This window comes from Sapajus apella, unplaced genomic scaffold, assembly GCF_009761245.1.
Source record: "Sapajus apella isolate SASKATOON/1434 unplaced genomic scaffold, GSC_monkey_1.0 scaffold12, whole genome shotgun sequence".
Taxonomy (NCBI): Eukaryota; Metazoa; Chordata; class Mammalia; order Primates; family Cebidae; genus Sapajus; species Sapajus apella.
The window spans coordinates 36,206,813-36,227,502 of NW_022436952.1; the positions used below are offsets into that span (position 1 = coordinate 36,206,813).

At 51.6% G+C, this 20,690-nt stretch overlaps 2 non-coding genes across 2 annotated transcripts; one reads left to right on the forward strand and one right to left on the reverse strand.

Annotated features, from left to right (window-relative positions):
• Positions 1-4,655: 4,655 nt before the first annotated feature.
• LOC116553572 lies at positions 4,656-4,781 on the forward strand. The gene has a single exon (XR_004269814.1). It is a non-coding gene; the product is annotated as a U6atac minor spliceosomal RNA (small nuclear RNA).
• A 13,257-nt stretch (positions 4,782-18,038) lies between these two features.
• On the reverse strand, positions 18,039-18,110 carry TRNAT-CGU. Its single transcript has one exon. It is a non-coding gene; the product is annotated as a tRNA-Thr (tRNA).
• Positions 18,111-20,690: the final 2,580 nt, after the last annotated feature.

The window sequence follows — 20,690 nt, forward strand, 5'->3', positions numbered from 1 at the left end:
CATTGGCCAGTCAAGTTAGTTTCACTTTCTGGTTTCTTTTCCCCTGGGTCACTTCTCACTCTGAAGGAGAAAATGTCCTTTAAATGACAAGAGAGAACATCTTTAGAAGAGTTCCTTGTCATTTTCTTTTTTTCGGAAGACACCATTTTTCTCTGAAGACCGTGTAACAGGCTTTACTCCACGGGGCTGAGAACACGATACCCCAAACCCTGGAGCTTTGGCACACTGAGCACTTGAACTAAAGGAGAGAGCAAGGTCTCTCTGACCTTCTCCCACCCTCCTGTCTCTCGCCTCTTTTTCTCTCCAGCAGCCAGGCACAAAAATCAGAATTCCTCTTCTGTAAGGTGGGTCATAGGAAGCAGAAGGACTGCTTGAGCCCAGGAGTTCGAGACCAGTCTGGGCAACACAGTGAGACTCCCATCTCCATATATATATATATTTTTAAAGTCTACAGTGTAAAGATCAAAGAGAGTCATCTTAAGATATCAGTGATTATTGCAACAAATGCAAGCAAGGTGTCTGTCTGGCTATGGGGCAAAAGTATTTTAATACACATTATTTATCACACATACTATCTAGGAAGGTCACTTCCTCTCTTGTCAACCCTCATCCCAGAGGGGTCCTGCCCCATACACCCAAGACCTGCTACACAGTGAGGCCAAAAAGAACCTGGATAGACAGGCCTTGCTGGGCGGCCCCTTCTCTTACATCAGGTTATGCCCTTTTTGTCCAATCACGTTCCTAGATGGCTGTCCATTCTTCCTCCAATCTGAGCATAAAAACAGTTTTCCCTGGGTCTCCGGGCTTATTTCTGAAAGCTCTCATGTCATGTAAAACACTGATTAAATAAATGTGTCATGCTCTTCTCCTGTTAACCTGTCTTTGCTACAGAAGTGTCAGCCGTGGCCCTTACGGGGAGGAAAGGGATTGCACCTTTCTGCCCCTCCAGCCCCAGCTACGCAACTTCAGTCCCCTGGGCTGCTTAGCTCTAATATGATTACACATCTAAATGCAATACATGGAGCAAAGTGGTATTATTTTTCTGGGAAAAACCAACATCATAAAAGGGTCTTTATTGAATCAAAGGGCTCATGAACTGTTCTCTTGCCTAATTATGGCTCCCAAGTGAACAAGGCTGGGTTTCCAGGCAGGACTCGGCACAATTCTCCGGCCCAAAGACCAATGGGCTATTTGTCACAACTTGTCTAATTACAACAAAATCTACCCCAAGGACGAAAGGAAGAATGCCAAGATAGGTTGGCAGCCGCCCCCTCCCCGCTCCGGCTCTGGAAGTGGGGAGCTGGTCCTCAGGCCCTTCTGTGGTAAGCAGCTGCCCCCTGCTCCTGCCCCACCCCTTACATTCAGAGTCAGGATCCTGGGCCCGGCCCCTTCCCATAGTCAAAGCTTAAGTGGTTTTCCAGCATCCCAGTACTGCCCCCTGTAACCTCATCTCTACAGAGAAGGCCTATTGTCGAAATGTGATATTTTGCCAGATGTTTGAACATTCAGAGATTTGGCCAAGGTTTCGCGTGCACCCAGACCTGAGTAAAGATAAACGCTTGCCATCACCAGACACAGGAGGAGGAGAGAGGGTGTGTGCCTCAGGCCAGGGGAGGGTTCACCCTCCACACCAACCAGACCAACCAGCTGGAACAAGCGGTCTGGTTGACTTTTCCCAGATATACGGTGGTCTGGCCAGGCAAGCTAAAGACTAACATTTTGCTTATACTCAAGTATCTGTTTAATCGCCCTCGAAGTTCCAAGAGCAAAGACACTTTTTTTTTTTTTTTTAAGAGACACAGAGTTTTACTCTATTGGCCAGGCTGGAGTGCAGTGGCCCATTCAATCACAGCTCATTGTAACCCCGAACTTCTGGGCTCAAGCGATCCTCCCACCTTAGCCTCCTGAGTAGCTGGGACTACAGGCACATGCCATCATGCCTGGCTAATTTTTCCTTTTATTTTTTCAGAGACAGGGTCTTACTCTGTTGCCCAGGCTGGAGTGCAGTGGTGTGATCATAGCTCACTGCAGCCTCAAACTCCTGGTTCAAGCAATCCTGTCTTGCCATTGCCTCCCGAGTAGCCAAAACTATTAGTGCAAGCCACCACATCCAGCTAATTTATCTTTTATACATTAAATAAATTAAAGATTTATCTTTTATATTGGCCAGGCTGGTCTGAACTCCTGGCCTCAACTGATCCTCCCACCTCAGCCTCCTAATGTGTTGGGATTACAGGCATAAGCCTATAATCCCCCAGCCTTTCTTTTTTAAGATATGGCCCCCTCCCCCTTCCCATGTTCTTAAACTGATAACAGCAAGCTTGACAAGAGGAATTCAGCAGAAACTCACCCTGACTCTCCCACTAACCTCTCCCCTCAGACAGGCTCCAGTGGTGGTCAAATGAACCCAACCTCTGGAAAGGCTGTGACTCCTGGCCCCCACCTCCACCCCACACCCCTCCCAAGTGGTGGATGTGTTTCACTGAAGAAGCAGAACCCACACAACTCACCCCACACCCCACCAGCAAGGATTTGGTTTTCTTCCAGTGTTTTTGCCCCAGATACTAAGCCAGCAAGCAGGCACAGTAGCCTCAGGCAGTCCTTCCTTGACCTCAGCGTCCCATGGGCCCTGGGATATGGTGTCCCTCAGGAAGAACTACCATGTACCACCCTCGACCACATGCCTGTGTTTCACACACATATTGTTGTTCAGTCCTTATAATGCCCTGCAAAGTAGGCACGTATTATCACAGACAGGGAAAGTGAGTCTTGGGAAGGCACTCCTGGCCCGACCCAGCTAGTCTGCAGGAGAGCCATGTTTCTCATCCCAAAGTCCACACCCTTTCCCTGTCTTAAGCAGAGAAGAATTTTCTGTTTTCAACCAGCCTGCTGGAAAGCCAGGTGCCACCAGCTAGTAAGCAGCAATGCCATCTAATTCTTTTCAGGGGGGTGGGACACATGGGGGAAGAAGAGGTTTATTTCTTACATGTTTGCTTAGGAGACCAAAATTTAAGCCTCAGTCACTAAGAAGGGAAAGGGTAAGTGTTTTCTCTTGAACCCCACAGCCCCCACGGCAGAAATCCAGTGAAAGGAAGCGAGATTCACGAGAATGAACCACAAAGTCTTCCTAGGCGATCCAAATTTCCCAGCTGCAATCTCCAAATCCATCCCCTATCCCTCCCATCCTCCAAACCACAGCCCCAGCCTCCACCCCATGCCTTCCTCCTTAGGATCTCAGAAGAATGCCAAGGGGTGTCTGGTGTATTCGGTCCAGTCACCCACTTGACAGCGAAGGGGGCTCTCAGACCACAGTGAGGAGCTCAGAGGAAAATCAGGCAGTGGCTTTCCACATGGCACCTCCCTGCCTGGTTCTCCTGGGCAACAAATGCAAGCAAGGGGTCTGTCTGGCTGCGGGGCGATTACAAAATTCCCCAGACCGTGCCAAAGGGAGGAGGGAGGAAGCACCCACAGTGGGTAAGAAGTCACCTGTTCTGGGTCCTGTAAGCCCTGCCCTCTGCCCAGAGCCAGTGAGGCCTGCTGAAGGCTCTTGAGCACTGAAAAGATTATGGTCTATCCCTACCTCCAGTTCGAAATTCTAAATAAAAACACCACTGAGTCATAAAAAAAAGTCTAAGTCCCAAGAAATTCTGACATTTTCCCCCCACAATGATTACTCTGCAGCCTGTTTCTGGAATGTCTCATTATTTTCTCCCCGCCCCCTTCCATTTTGTCCCCAGCTTTACTGGCCCTACTAGAGGATGTTTAGCTTGACCACAGCATGAGTGAGGGGGCAAGCCCAAAGCAGCCGTGGCAACTCAAATGCCTTCCCTGGGACCTTTTCTGAAACGGGCTCAGTGTCAAGACCGGACGAGTCTGTGGGTCTTTAGGAGTGATGCACTGTTGAGCAGATGTGCAAGGCGGCCACATCTGCTACCCAGGGTTCTTTTAAGGACTCGGTGCCAGCGAACCCAGGCCCAGTCACCCCCTGTTCTACAGCCTCAGCTTGCTGGCTCCCAACCTGGGTGGCTGTACCTGGAAGGCTGGGGTCCCACGCCTATGGTACCGAGGCAAGCTGGGAGATTCTGGGAGGGTCTCTTCTCCTCTGAGTCTCAACTTCAACTATACAATGAGGACTTATACCCTTCATCTGCTCTCAGAGCTGGGGCAAAAATCAGAGCAGGCAGCGAAAGATCATGCCCATCTTACTAACGGACACCCCAGCCTCTGCCTGGCTCAGTCCCTGCCACGTAGCTTTCAGACCACAGAAACTGAGAGGACTGAGACTCAGATAGAAGATGGGGCTCCCAGACAGTATCCCCATCTCATGATTACAAAGCCCCTGTTCCCAGTGGATGCAGTAACTTGCCCAAGGCCACATGCTCCCAAGCAATGGCGTTAGTCTTCAAACCTACCAGACCCACAAGCCTGAGCCTCAATCACTCTGCACCAGTCTCAACCAACATGTATATACACTCAGATTCAAAATAAGAGAGACAGGTTGTATAAAAGGAGAGAAGGGGCCAGGCGTGGTGGCTCACACTTGTAATCCAAGCACTTTGGAGGCCAAGACGGGTGGATCACCTGAGGTCAGGAGTTCAAGACCAGCCTGACCAACATGGTGAAACCCCATCTTAAAAAAAAAAAATAAAAAAATAAAAATAAAAGAAAGGAGAGAAGGTTAGCGCTCCCTTTGACACAGATGGTGGAGGCCCTTGGGCCTGACAACATGCATACAGTTAAGGCACTGCCACCTACATCATGGCATCTAAACATCTTTTCTTAAAAAATTTTAAAATAATAATTTAAGGCAGGGCATAGTATCTCAGGCCTGTAATCTCAGTCCTTTGGGAGGTCAAGGTGGGGGATCGCTTGAGGCTAAGAGTTCAAGACCAGCCTGGCAACACGGTGAAACCTTGTCCCTACTAAAAATATCAAAAAGTTAGCTGGGCATGGTAATACCCCTGAGGCAAGAGAATCACTTGAACCCAGGAGGCGGAGATTTCACCATTGCCCTCCAGCCTGGATGACAAAGTGAGACTCTCTCTCACAAAAAAAAAAAAAAAAGAAAGAAAGAAAGAAAGAAGAAAAGAAAAATAAATAGGCTGGGCGCAGTGGCTCACACCTGTAATCCCAGTACTTTGGGAGGCCGAGGCGGGCAGATCATTTGAGGTCAGGAGTTCGAGACCAGCCTGGCCAACACGGCAAAACCCTGCCCCTAGTAAAAATACAAAAATTAGGCGGGTGTGGTTGCATTCGGCTGTAATCCCAGCTACTCTCAGGAGGCTGAGGCAGGAGAATCGCCTGACCCCGGGAGGTGGAGATGGAGTGAGCAGAGATCGCACCACTGTACTCCAGCCTGGGCAACAGAGTGAGACTCAATCTCAAAAAAAAAAAAAGAAAAAGAAAAAAACAAGAAATAGGTAAAATAATAATATGAAAAATTTTATTTAAAAAAGAGAGCCAGGGGACGAAGACTACCAGTTGGAGATCTACTGGTTTATGCCAGACACCATCACATACATTTTTCATAATCTTCACCACACACTTACAAGGTAGATATCATAACCCTCATCTCACTGGGAAGAACCCGGGGCATGGAGAAGTCACTTGACCAAAGCCATGCAGCTGGCGAGCCGCAGTTGGAACCCAAGCGCTCATCTGGACGCAAAGTGCACCTCCATGGCCCTCATGCTGGGCTGCTTCACGAGAAAAACCCTTCACGAAAACCAGAATGATCCCTCGCTTCTGAGACAACTCTCTTTCAGGGACTTATCACGGATTAGGAGCGCTGCTCTTTTGTGTGAAAAGAACTGAGACTGGCCAAATATTTACCAGCCCGCGCAGAGGGCTAGGGACTGGCCCAGCAGCAGAATTAACTCCTCGCGCAGTGTCACGCGCCAAGCTGTTGCTAGACAAAGCGGAGGACAGAACCCTCACCATTCAGACAGCTCGGCTTTGGGCAAAGAGGGACCGAAGGAAACCCAGGGAAGCCGCCAGAGGCACGGCAGGGATGGCCACCAACAAAACCCTGGAGAGATTTCTTCTAAGGTTCAGGACTTCCCGGGTTGCTAGGACGGGGAGGGGTGCGGATGAGAGGGCTGGCTTCTCCCAGTACTGCCTTTGTCATTCCAAACCTGCTGGATAAAAGCTGATCTTTAATCTTTCACAGGTTGGGATTTTTATTTTTCTTAAAAAAAAAAAAAAAAAAAAAGCAAGCAAGCCAAAAAGGTGAGGTTAATTATTCACCAGGCTGCAATTTACCTGAGTTGCGGGAATGCCAGTTTCTTCCCCCCAGTAGGCAGGACCTGGAGTCCAGCTGGATTTTTAGGAGTCGTCCATGAGTCTCCCTGGGTGTCTGGCTAAAAACGTCCCCCTCCTACCAGCTTTGTACCTTGCATTTAGCTGCTTCCTGATCAAGGCTCCAGGGTACATCAATCTATGTTCAAGCCACTTCCCCTTAAAACCTTGAGGTACCCATCTTTGAAGGATGGACTGGGGGTGGGGGTAGGAGACAGGAAGGAGGCCTCTGCTCCAGCAAACTATGAATTCGAGAGACAGCAAAATCAGAAAGCTCTCCACTGCAACACAATTCCTCAATACAACGGCCTACACTGAAGCATACATCAGTTTCAGGAGGCCAGGCTTAGCCCAGCCCACTGCATAGCTGATTCAATCACATTTTGCAAAGGAAAAAAACCCAACAAGGAAAAACCTAATCACTCACTTCCCCCAAAGAAATGAAGCACCAAGTCATTTCCTAAAAATCTCTACAGCCCTGGCCAGACCCAGAAAGAATGGGGCACAGCCTGAGGAAACAGCCAGGGGTGCTGCCATGCTCCTCAGGCCCCACTCCCAGCCCATCCCCGCCAGGGTGGGTGCAGGGCATCCAGCCGGGCCTGCTTTTCGGCATCTCACTGCTCCAGCCCACTTCTGGGATGTTTTATGACCACGCAATATTCTGGAGATTTCCACTTCATTTACTTCTAGACACTGATCCCCAGGGCAGGGAGAGGCATTGGTTCAAAGGGAGAAATTTGTTTTCCCAAGCTGATTCAGCGCTCCAAAGACCATTTTTCTTAATCAGGGGCGAGGTCTCCAGTGGAAGCTCCCACCAGTTGCACTCCTAGACAATTTTGCCTTCCAAATGAGAATTTATCAAGATGCTCAGAAATCGACCCCGTGGCCAAAGAAACGCTTTTCTCCCATAATTCTGACATCTGCACGTTCCACTGGCTATGTCTCCAGAACAAAAGTCAAGCCAACTGCCGGACGGGCTATGCCCCTGCCCAGCCTCCCAGGCCCAAACTCGCCTCAGTGACCCCAAAGCACACCTGACTGCCCGCCACACACCTGGCTCCCCTATGTTGACCCCCACATGCCACCAAAATAGGGACAGCATGGGCAGGACACCTGCAAGGACGACTCTACACGTGGCCTGCAGAGGCAGGCAGCCTGTGGGAAATGCCTCTTGAATGGGTTTTTGCAAGACCTGACAAGGGATGGGCCAACCTGGCCGAGATGGTTCTTCCCTCTCACCCTCCCTTCTCCCAGCTCCTAAAAACCTCTCCTGTTTTCCGAAGCCAAATAAGACAGGGACCAGACGTTCCCTATTTTGTCAATTAGCTCTTCACATAGTTCAAGTCACCTCACTGCATGTCCCCAAATGTTTTTCCATGGCCCCCACAGCCAAGAGCCAAAACCAACACAAACAAAAGGACAAATAACCAAAGTTCCAACAGCGGGCAAACCCGAGGTTTCAGGAGTTGGTGGGTTTTTCTTTTCGTGGAGTAGAAGCAAACATATTAGAGGAATAGATAGAGCCTTTAGCGGAGTGTTTAAAGAATTCCAGCATGAAACTCGAAGAGGGCTGGAGTGAGTCCACAGTATGTTGCATTTTTTCAGGGAACAAAAGACTGGCCACTGGGAACACAGACACAAAGATCCATCTTTAAATAAACGGTGTTTGGGAGAGGGACAGAGGCTTCCTGCTCCAAACCTCCGCTTCCCACCTCCCCAGGGGCAACTCTAGAAGTCAGCCCGGTCCTCCCCATCCCCAAGCTCAAGGCTGCCGCACTAGAAAGCGCAGCAGGGCAGGCCACTGTAAGTGGCTGGGCTTGGCCCATGGGTTATCCCGGTCCCGTCTGTCCCCTCAACTCAGGTCGCCGGGGTGGAGCCCACGTCTGCCCAGAGGGTACGGACCGCAAGCAGTGACCCCCTCACACTTCTGAGCGCGTCGCTAATTCTCCCGCACGCAGCCGGTGTCGAGCGCACCTCGCTACTCCTTTTCCAGCGTGAACCTGAGGCGGCGGCGGCCCGGCCGGAGCGCACGCGGGCCTGGGAGGAAGCCGGCCTGGGGCGAGGACCGTGGAGAAGACGCTGGTCCCGGGGGCCGAGGACTGGGACTTTGTAGGCCAGTTGATCCGACACCCTCATCTCGCCCGCAAAGACCCAGCCCTCAGCTCCCGTCCCTCTCGGAGTTCGGGCTGCGGCGCGTCCCCGACGGGCTTCCTGGGGCTGGGTCCGGCCGCCGGCTCCGTGCACCGCGCTCCGCTCGGCGGAAGCTCCGGGTGTCCCTCAGGCAGCATTCCCCCAGGGAAGTCCACCCCTCGCCCGACCTCCGGCCGCGGGCTCCGAACCCAGCCCTCGAAGGGTTACACGACGCTCAGCGCGCGCGGCGGCCTCCAGGCCACCCCCAGGCCGCCTCGCGCAGGCCGAGGGTCAGCGCTGGGGGAGGGGGAGATGCGGGGACCAAAGCCTCCCCGCCGCAGCCCCACCCGCGAGTGGGGCGCAAGAGTTCCGCGCCGAGAAACTTCGCCAGGGTCTCACGCCGCGCCCGCGAGGCCCATCTCCGCTCTGCCTCGGTTACCTGCGCTCAGCTCGGCGGGCGCGGGGCTCCGGGCGCGGGGCGCTGGGCGCGGGGCGGGGGCGGGGGCCGGGGGCCGGGGGCCGGGGCCGGGGCCGGGGCCAGGGCCAGGGCCAGGGCCAGGGCCGACCTCTCGCCGCAGGCCGCGCCCTCCCGCACGGCCGAGCCCGCGCTGCCGCCAGGGCACTGGGGGTGTAGCCGCGAGCCGGGGCCCGCGCCCCGACGTTCCGGGAGGCCCGCGCGCTCCTGGCCGGGAGCCGTGGCCTCGCTAGACCTGCCCGGGACCTGGGGGCCGCCGCCGCCCCCTCCCCAAGAAGAGCGAGCCCGGCGAAGCCGGCAGAGGAGCGGGGCGGCGAGACCCCTCGAAAGTTGGGGGGTCCGCTCGCTCGCGCGGCCCGACCTGGCTCCACGTGCTGGTGACACATCAGAAAGGCTGCGCGCCCCGCGGCTCCCGGCGGGCGGACGCGACCAGCGCCCGCCCGCCCCGCCTCCCGGAGCCAAGCGGACGGCGCCCCGCCCCGGCCCGCCCTCCGCCCGCCCCTAGGCGGCACCGCCCCCGGCCGCGACGCCCGCTCCAGCCTGCGGCACCGGCGGGAAAGATCCGGGTGGCAGTGGGGGGCGGTCCGGGATCCCCGGTCCCGGGTGGCCCGTGCCGCCCCGGGGATGGGGTCCCGACGCTGGCGGCCCGACTCGACAGTCTCGAGTGCCTTCCTCCCAGTCACGCAGCCCTTCCCGCCCCCGAGCCCAGTAATTTTCCCTTTTCCTCCTTTGACCGGTCCGAGCAGCTGCCAGCGCTTCCTCCTGCGGAGACCGGCGCGGAGAGCCCCCTGCCGGCCGCTCCGCTCCTGGGCTGCGCCCCCGCCCGGTGGAGCGCGCCTCCGCCGGCCTCAACCTCCCCATCTGGAACCTGGAGCCAACGGGCACTTCTGTCAGGGCTTCGGTGGCACACCGCAGAGATTATAAATTAAAGCGCCAAACATAGTACCCGGCAGCATGCTTTCTTGACATGTTAATTTCGTGCTTTCAACTCCTGGTTCCAGCGGCCTGCAGACAACCTCTCTTCCTGGCTGTGCTGCTTGAAAACCTGAGTTCGTTCAGGGGGACTGTGGAAGAGGAGTGGAACGGAAAAACTTCGAGGCTGAAGGACAGCTGTCCCAAGATTAGCGAGGGGTGGGAGGTTAGTGGAATCTCATTGGTGGAGACCTGCGGCCCCACTCTCCGGAGACGCCAGGATTAACTGCACGTGTCTTCTGGGTCCTGGACCATCCATAGGCCTCTACCAAGATCCCCAGCCTCAAGATGGCCAGGATTTCAGCCCAAATAACCACTGAAGTTCAGTTTCCCCACCTCTCTTCAGCTGGAGACTTGGAGCCACTCAAAGAAAATCACATGACATATCTGTCTGTGTCCCGATATAGATATTAGCTATGTTCCTGCCTTCTCTTTCCTGGCCTTACCAAACCCAGATCATGTCTTCAAACCTCACTGTGAGGCTGGGCACGGTGCCGCACACCTGTAATCCCAGGGCTTTGGGGTGGCCAAGGCAGGAGGATTGATTGAGCTCAGGAATTTGAGACTAGCTTGGGAACATAGCAAGACTCTGTCTCCACAAAAAGTAAAAAAAAAAGAAAAAAAAAAAAAAATTAGCTGGGTGTGGTAGCATACACCTGAGGTGGGAGGATCGCTGAAACCCAGGAGGTGGAGGATATAGTGAGTCATGATCGCACCACTGCACTCCAGCTGCATGACAGAGCAAGACCCTGTCTAAAACAAAAAATCCTCACTGTGGTAAGAGTTGAGTGGTGTATCTGCTCCTCAAATTGCTGGTCCTCCTGTCCCCACATCGGGGTCCCTGGATGGGACATATCCAGGAGCTGGTGCTCCCAGGAGAGCACAGCTGGGGGAGGGATCGCGGCCAAGCGCTGGCAGAGACACCCACAGTGCGGGGGCATGGACAGCGCTGGCCCAGGCCTTGGTAATCCCTGTTTTGTGGGAGCCAGGATTAGAAGGGAAGAAAGAAGATACTCTGACGTTGCTGGAGTTGCAGTCGGGGCTGGAGGGGGTCTGGAGTTAGTGCTCTGCTTTCTCTTCCCCTTTTATTGCTTGCTCCAAATCTGACAAACCCTTAGGATCTCTGAGACCCAGGAGCCAGGAGGAGCCGGTGTCCTGGGGGGATGAAAGAGCAGGGTTGTAATGGGTTTACCCCGGTGCTGATCCCAGAGAAGCTCGAAGATTAAGATTTGCTCCCTGGGTCTGAAATCTCCATGCTACCCCCTGACCACATCAAAGGACACGGCCATGGGGGGCACCTAATCCCATCAATGGAATCAAAGCTGGACAAGAAAGGAAATTCTTCGATCTTGGGGCAGCAGCAGGAAGCAGCTCACTACAGAAAGGCAGATACAAGGGCCTGGCCTTCTCCACTGGCGGGAACATCCCAAGAAAGATCCAGTCCACAGGCAGACAGGCCTGCCCTTTTCTTTTTGAGGTGGCCACTGCGGGAAGGTCAACCACAAGAACTTGGGACACCCAGCAGCAGGACTGGGCCTGCCTCCAGGGGCAGAGAGGGACCTCGGGCGTGGGGTGGCGGAGGGGGTTAACCAACATTGCACAGCTTTTCTGGCTCCCAGCTTGACTTCCGGAAAGGGCTTTTGCACGTGGCACTCCTTGCCACCAGCATTTCCCAAAAGGTGGTGCTCATATAAGAGATGGTTTTAGATGGGAAAAAATGTAATATGTGGTATTAAATGTAAATTTTATAAATATTGCTGTTACAATGAGGCTAAAATGGTTAAAGTGAGCCAACTCAAAGACAAGAATTTAGTAAATAATGGTTTAGGTGGTATTCTGATATGGCAACAATAGTGGCAGTGGTATGCAAATGACTAAATTTAGAAAAATAGACCAGATGCGGTGGCTCAGGCTTTTAAGCCACAAGCACTTTGGGAGGCTGAGGCAGACAGATCGCTTGAGCTCAGGAGTTCAAGACCAGTCTGGGCAACCTAACAAAACCCTGTCTCTACAAAAACAAAATTAAAAAACAGAAAAACTAGCCAGGCATGGTGGCGCCAGCTGTAGTCCCAGCTACTTGGGAGGCTGAGGTGGGAGGATCATTTGAGCCCAGAAGGCTGAGGCTGCAGTGAGCTGTGATTATGCCACTGTACCCTAGCTTGGGCAACAAAGTAGACCCTGTCTCAAAAAAAAAAAAAAAAAAGAAGAAGAAGAAGAAGAAGAAGAAGCGGGGCACAGTGGCTCATGCCTGTAATCCCAGCACTTTGGGAGGCTGAGATGGGTGGATCACCCGAGGTCGGGAGTTTGAGACCAGCCTGACCAACATGGAGAAACCCCATCTCTACTAAAAATACAAAATTAGCTGGGTGTGGTGCCGCATGCCTGTAATCTCAGCTACTTGGGAGGCTAAAGGAGAATCACTTGAACCCTGGAGGTGGAGGTCACAGTGAGCCGAGATCAGGCCATTGCACTCCAGCCTGGGTAACAAGAGGGAAACTCCATCTCAAAAAAAAAAAAAAAGGAAAGAAAGAAAAACACTCAGTCATCTTTAGAGAGAAATGTTGCCTTAGATCAATAGCTTTCAAACTCAGTCATGCCCCATGACAGGAAATATCTGTGTATGTGTGTGCCTGTGTGTGTGTATATGTATGCATATATGTGTATGTATCTACGTACATATGTAAAACAAATGTTTTATGAAACAATGCTTATGCGCTCAAATATATATTCTGTGTTGCCGTTTCGTTTGTAAAATACTGTTACGGCAAAGAACAGAAGTCACTAGAACAACAGGGAAAAATAATACTGCTTACAAGCTGTTAAATTGGTTTCACTTAACAGGGTTACCTCCTGCTGTTTGAGAACTACCGCTTTTGAGAACATACTGTGATGATGATGATGGTCGTGACAGCTCTCAGTTATTTTTATTTATTTATTTGTTTTGAGACAGAGTCTCACTGTGTCACCCAGGCTGGAGTGCAGTGGCATGATCTCGGCTCACTGCAACCTCTACTGCCCAGGTTCAAGAAATTCTCCCACCTTAGGCTCCCTAGTAGCTGGGATTAGAGGCATCTGCCACCATGGCCGGCTAATTTTTGTATTTTTAGTAGACATGGGGTTTCATCATGTTGACCAGGCTGGTCTTGAACTCATGACCTCAGGTGATCCGCCTGCTTTGGCCTCACTCAATGCTAGGATTACAGGTATGAGCTACTGCATCCGGCCCAGAGAGTTCTGACAGAAGACACAGGCATCCTGGAGACCGGAGGGAGAAAAGGGCTGGTGATAAACTGAAGTACTTTGTAGGTGACTATGGAATTGGTGAGGCTTATTTTCTCAGCATATTCTGCTCAGATGACAATGTACCTGGGTTTTGTTTCTCTCAGCTCAAATGGTCTGGACTGAAGGGGAGCCCCAAAACCCAGGGGAAAGGCAAGCAGGAAGTGAAATCTTTACTGCAGAAAAACCCCTTTGTCAGTGCTTGGGGCCTGTTTCAATTCCTCACCTCCTGTGCAACCTTCAGTGTTATTTCCTGCCTCTGAAGTTCAGTTTCCTCATCGGCAAAATTGGGATGTGATATTTTTCTCTGTGATTTCTCCCAGCTTGACTATTCCATTACTGGAGGAAGAGAAGTTGAGTTTTCTTTTGCTGACCTTCGTTCATTCAGCCAACAAATGAAGAGCCTCTTTATCTACCAGGGGAAGAGAGGATAGGACACTTGCCCTCCAGCAGCAGCAGAGGGGTGAATTCCCCAGGAAGGAATCAGTTCTCTCCAGTGTTGTCATATTTCAGCAATGCCATGGCTGTGCTTTCAGCTGAACTCAGTTCTCCTGGATGATGGGGAGGAGGCAGGTGTCTGAGGCTCCCTACCGGGGCTGGCCCTCTGCATGTGATGCTGAGGATGGCTCCCGGGAAGTGAGGTCACACAATGATTCCTACTGTCCCCGGGTCTCAGCCTTCTTACTCAGGGTTTTCTGAAATGCTTTCAGTGGCCAAGGCACCTGTCTGGAAAATGTTAGAGCCCTTGGTGCAGAAGTTAAGCCTTTGGCCTTTGAGCTTTATCTTTGCCCTCACCTGCTGTGACTGAATTGATTCTTTTCTTTAGGTTCCCTCTCTCTGTGTGTGATGGTCACTGTGCCATGTTACCCCTTCAAGGAAGGGCGTGTCCCAGCTGCTTGAGTACTGTCAACAGACTGCCTTCTGCCTTCAGAGCCGCCTAGTCTAAGGTCTCTGGACAGCCCACGTCCAGTGAGTGGTGGGGGAGGGGGGATCTCCCTCATTTTACACCTGCTTCCCATACTTCCCCAGGTGGAATAAGCATTCTGCACATTAAACTCTATATAGGGGTCTGCCTCCTGGGGTATCCAACCTTTGATAGCATATATCTGTATCCCACCCTTGCCCCTAAAGCCTTAATACTGTCATCAAGTATAGTGATTTTGATGACTAGCTGCTGTTCCTATTGATCAGGCATGAGTGTTTGATAAGTGAGGTGCCAGTTTGGCCGACAGGCTGGCAAAGAGAACATTTCCTGGGTGCATGTCAAGTTAATAATGAAGATGACTCTTCCAAGAAGATTTGAGCTCATGCTGTAGATGAGCAGAAAGGTAGAGCTTTCTGGGTGACCTACAACTAATCACTTCCCTTCTCTTTGCCTGCTTCTGCGCTGTGAAATGAGAGGGTTGCCTGGTTTCACTCCTACCAGCCTATGATTCCAAATTGGTAACTTTTGTCCCCAAGGATGGGGTTAGACCCTTAGGGTTTGCTAACAAAACTATCTACAGAGAATGAGAATTTGTTTCTTAATTCAAAACTCAATTTTACCTGCAGGTTAGAGGGGTCACAGGGGAAAGAAAAGAACTCCTGCCAGCTTGCATGCAACCTAGATCACAATATCTGAGTGTCAAAGATGACTGAATGAGGGTAGAGATCCCCAAGATCTAGTCATGCTTTGGTGAGTTCCTGTTCATCCCGCAGAGTCCAGCCACAATGTCACCTCCTCAGGGAAGTCTTCCCTAACCCTTCAGGTCGGGACCTTCCTTGTGCCAGGGCTCTATCTCTGTTCCAGCTGCTGGAGACACAGACATGACTGAGACACCATCCAGCAACTAAGGGGCTTCCCACTATGCTGTGAGACATACAGAGGGGTCCCAGACAAGACACTGAGTGACTCCTTACCTGGGGGAATCAGAGGCTTCTCAGAGGAGGTAATACCAGAGTCTTCTCACAGGCATCCAATCTGACTCTGATCCAGTGTCTGGATCTAACTGCTTATTTGCAGGAAGTACTGAGGACAGAGGAGCTTATTGGATTGCACCGAGAGTTTGCAGTAAGCAAAATCTAGACTGTGGGAAACTTTCCAGGTCCAGTGGCCCGGGGTCCTCAGACACACTGCAAGGAAATGAAAGGGAAGGGAGAGACACCTACTGATAGAAAAAAAGCTTCTATCCATTTTTTTTTTTAATGAGCAAGGTTAAACCACAGTATATAACGATGAATTCGGTGATAAACTAAAATGCAAGGAAGTGATTAGACAGTAAGGATACTTCCAGCCCCAGGGGGGGTTGTGATTGGGAGGGGCACATAAAGGTTTCTGTATCTGGCAAAATTCTCTGACTCGGACGGTGTTCCCCTTATAATTCATTAAGGCATTCACTTGATTTGCGTGGTTTTCAAATCTGTGTTTTATCGTACAGTAAATTTAAAAACATATTTCTCCAGGCTGGAATATTGAGCTAAAACTCATGGCATGAGGCATAATATATAGAATTGCCAAATTCTGGTCGATGTTTTAAAAAACATCTGGGGGTTTTAGCTGCCCACAAATGACTGTGTCTGCCTGCATGGCTCTCAAAATGCAGTACCCGAGGCCCTGTGTTTTGCCCTGGACACGGGGGAGGAGCAAAAGGGAGGACTCTACCAGGGGCAACCAGCAGGGGCAGAGCCTTTGCAGCTTCAGCCCTTCCCATTAGGGAGGACTACTTCTAACTCTCTGGATGGAGGAACCCTGGTCACACAGATCTCATCATGAGGTCGCAAGGGTCAAGTCCCATTGCAGAAGGGGCTACTATGATGGTGGGTGGCCTGTGATCCCCTTGCTTCTGCAAGATCCAGGCTCTGAGGTAGAAACCTAGAATTTTAGGACACAAGGCATTTAGGACACAGCTCTTTCAACTGTAGAATTTTACAATGAAGGAAGTTGAAGTCCAGGGAGTATAAGTGATTTAATGGAGGTCATGCAGCAAACTCAACATATGTGCCCCATTCTGCCCCTGCCTTCACTTCTGTCCTCATTCTTAAAGCCAATGACCTACCTCTGGCTCCACGGGGGTGCATGTAGATACCTGCTGGCCTTCAAGGTAATTATAAGATTTCTGTTCCCCAGGCCCACCCTGGTGCTTCTATCTGACTTGTCTTCACTTCTAGCTCCTCTCACCAACCTTGACCTGCTTCCAGTCCTTCATCTTTGAATGCCCATGTTTCCCCAAACATCTTTGCATTGACTTCTGTACCTTGCACTTTTTTTTTTTTTTTTTTTTTGAGACGGTTTTCCACTCTGCCTCCCATGCTGGAGTGTAGTGGCACCATCTCAGCTTACTACAACCTCTACCCTCTGGGCTCAAGCAATTCTCCCACCTCAGCCTCCCCAGTAGCTGGGACTACAGGCATGTGCCACCATGACTAATTTTTTTGGTATTTTAAATAGAGTCAGGGTTTCACCATGTTGGGCAGGCTGGTCTCGAACTCCTGACCTCAAATGATCTGCCTGCCTCGGCCTCCCAAAGTGCGGGGATTACAGGCATGAGCCACTGTGCCTGGCAATTTTTTAATTTTTTGTAGAGATGGAGTTTTGCTGTGTTGCCCAGGCTGGTCTCAAACACCTGACCTCAAGAGATCCATCTGCCTTGGCCTCCCAAAGTGCTGGGATTACAAGCGTGAGCCACCGCGCTCAGCCCCTTGCACTTCTATATTGACTTTGGCTTGGCTCGTCCCCCTGCCCTCCACTGGTGTGGAATTCTCTGCTCTAGCTCCTTCAGAAAACCCAGTGTTCAGTCTTGAAGCTCCTTCTCATCATGAATTTGAAGGGACAGGATTCAAGGCAATATGCAGTAGAGCAGGACTTTTCACCTTCCTACCCTTATCCCTGAATATCTGGACTCTGTCTAGGCTAAGGCACTTTCCAGAAAAGGCCTCGATTTGTATTTCTTAACACTTTCATGATGACACTGACACCCTAGCTCAGCATTACCTTCAAAAGCCAGGAACATCTCTCATTTCTTGGGGTCTTAGAGAAAAGGTCAACATTTCTTTGCTGCCTGGGCCCTACACCTTGTCTGGGATAACCTGAGACTCTGCTGGCATTCAGTCTACCTAAAGCTCCTCATGGTCAACTGTGCAACAGGCCTCAGGGAAAGTAATGTGGTTTTTGAGGGCTACATTAACAGAAATATGGGGTATAGAATGACGGAGGTGAAGTTCCATTTATGAGGCTCTATCTGGAGTAGTAAGTTCAATACTGAGTGTTAAAATTGAAGAGGACAGACAGAGGAGTGTGTCAAAAACAGGGTCCAGGAATGGGAGGAGGCGCTCAATGTCATGTTATTAATACATTAAATCGGACTGTTTATCCTCGAGATGATGTGGGGAGTGTCATAACTGGCTTCGGGGAAGATTCAAAGGGTCCGTTCACCAGGGCTGGGAAAGAAGCGCCCATCAGTTGAACAATATGGTTTGCTTTGTAGACAGGAAGGTAGGTGGTGCGCACGGCCTGCATAATTCACCTTCCAAGGAACAATCCAGAAACCACTGTTCCGGAAACTCAAGCACTCTCTCTGGAAAGTTGCCTCCCCATAACGAGCAAATTGGGCGGGACCCGAGTCTCAGTGAAGAGGACTCCCGCTCTGCGAAGTGCGCCTGGAGGAAAGGAAACACGGGGAGCTGCGGCTAGGCGCTTCGTGGCGGGGGCCGAGCTCATCTGCAAGGTGGACCCCGGAGTCTCGAAGCCCAGAGGACCTGGTCCCGGTCGACTGCGGAGCCCTGGGCAGGAGAGGAACCGGAGGGCGTCTGAACAGAATCGGAAAATGGAAAAAAGGCCACGTAGAAGAAGGGATGGCGTACGTGGAGAAAACCGACTTCCCACAGCCACACCCCAACCTCAGGCTTCAGGCACGGACGGGGTTCGAACCCGCGATCTTCGGTTTACGAGACCGACGCCTTACCACTTGGCCACCGCGCCTGACAGCCCAGGGAGTGGTGGAAGCTCTCAGTGGAGGGGAGGTGGTGCCGGCCGGGAGCGTCGGCCTCGGCCCCGCCCCTGCTCTGGCCCCGCCCCCACCGGTCCCACCCGCAAGCCCGGGCCCAGCTCAGCTAACACCGCTTCCGCCCGCTGAGGGCGCGTCCAGCGCTCGCGGTCTGCGGGACCTGAACCCGCATCTTGAAAGAGCCCGGCCCTCCTCCAACCCTCCTCGTCCGCCGTGAGCGCTGCACCAGGACCCACCCCGCGCTCAGAGCAGGCGGCGGCTAGGCAGCGGGGTCGAAAGCGACGGCACAGAGCTGGCCCTAGTCGGAGAGAAAACGGGGCTGAGGCGGAAGCGGAAGCGGAGACGGCGGCCGCGGAGCGGGCCAGGCAGTGTGTGACCCTGACCGGGTCATTTCCGTCAGGCCGGACAGGATCCGTGGGCGGCTCAGGCCGGTCGGTGGGGACCAGCGCGCAAGAAGAAGGGCGGCGCGGCCGGCGCTCCGAGGAAGACGCGGGGAGTCCGGGGCGTGGGGTCAGGCTCCGGGGCGCCGGGAGGCGACTACCCTCGCTGGCCCCGCAGGAAGCACGACCCTCCCCGGGTTCAGCTCGCTCCCCCTGCCGCAGCCCCTGGCAGACAGGACTCTGAGCATCTGTGCAGCCTGGGTGACCTTGCCCCGGAGGAGCCGAGGTGGGCATGCCAGGAGGGGCCCCCAGGGATGTCATGGCGACCCGAATGGCGGAATCATAGTCTGTCCGACCGCGGAACAGTAGGTCACTATGAACCATCCGGATTCCAAGGACTGATTGTCAGCATAGGCAGAGCGCAGAAACTAACGTGAAGATTGGCCGGAAAAACAAAGCGGAGAGGGAGCCTGGGACTGGGGATGGGGGACAAAGGGGACTTTAACTTCACTGGCAGTGTTTTGTTTCTATTCTACGGAAGAGGCAGAGGTGAGCGGCGGGGAACATGAGTGCTTATTAGGATACTGTATACTTTTTTAGTAAATCTTGTATTTTCTTATTAAAAAAGGGGGATTAGGTCCGTCTGTCCTTGTTTGGCCTGTGGCTACCAGCATCTGTTCCAGGAGAGAGGTCAGTGTGCATGGGTGGGGGAAGAGAAGCCCTTCTCTCAGGCAGGGCACCTGCTCACTGGGGACAGCCACCCTGCCACCACCACTGCCAAATTAAGCCGTATTTGTGTGTAGAACTTTGTCTTTTTTTGTCTTTTTTTTTTTTTTTTGAGGCAGAGCTATTGTCGCCCAGGCTGAAGTGCAATGGGGCGATCTTGGCCCACCGCAACCTCCCCTTCCCGGGTTCAAGCAATTCTGCTTCAGCCTCCCAAGCAGCTGGGATTACAGGCGCCCACCCCCATGCCCGGCTAATTTTTTGTATTTTTAGTAGAGATGGGGTTTCATCATGTTGGCCAGGCTGCTCTCGAACTCCCGACCTCAGGTATCACCCGCCTCAGTCTCCGAAAGTGCTGGGATTACAGGCTTGAGCCACCACGCCCAGCTAGAACTTTAATAAATATATATCGTTACTAAATATATATTTAAATATATAGTTATTTAATAACGATATATATATAGAGAGAGGAGATTTGAGGAAATCCAGGAACACTTTTTTTGCTGTGGTAAAAATAAAATTTACCTTTTTAACCATTTTTAAGTTCAGTAGTAAGTACACTCACATTTTTGTATCACCAATCTACACAGTTCTTTTCATCTTGCAAAACTGAAACCCAATAGGTAATGCACAGCAATTCCCCTTTTCTTCATCACCCCAGCCCCTGGCAACCATTCTATTCTCTGTTTCTGAGTTTGACTACTCCAGGTACCTCATGTAAGGGGGAACATACAGTATTTGTCTTTTTGTGAATTAGCATAATGTTTTCAGTTTTTGCTGTGGCATAGTATATGATGGGATTTCCTTTTTAAGACTGAATGGTATTCCATTGTATGTATATGCCACATTTTCTTTATCCATTCATTGGTTGGTGGACAGATGCCTCCACCTCTTGGCTATTATGAATAATGTGTCGATGAACATATGTGCGAATAGTTTTGAGATAGTTTTCCATTCTTATGGATATATGCCCAGAGGTGGGACTCTTGGATCATATAATTCTATTTTTGATTTTTTGAGGAATCTCCATACTGTTTACCATAATGGCTGTACATTCCTGCCAGTGTTGCATAAGGGTTCTGATTTCTCTGCATCCTTGCCAACACTTGTTATTTTCTGTTTTGTTTTTTATAGTGGCCATCCTAACAGATGTGAGGTGATATCTCATTGTAATTTTGGTTTGCATGTCCCTGATGATTTGCGATGTTGAATCTCTTTAAATGCTTGTTGGCCATTTATATATCTTCTTCAGAAAAATATCTATTCAAGTCTTTTACCCCCTGCCCCCAAAAATAGAGACAGGGTCTTACTCTGTCACCCAGGCGGGACTGCAGTGGTGCCATCATAGCTCACTATAACTTTCAATTCCCGGGCTCAAGCGATCCTCCCACCTGAACCTCCCAAATAGCTAGGACTATAGGCGTGCACCACCAGGCCCACTGTGTGTGTGTG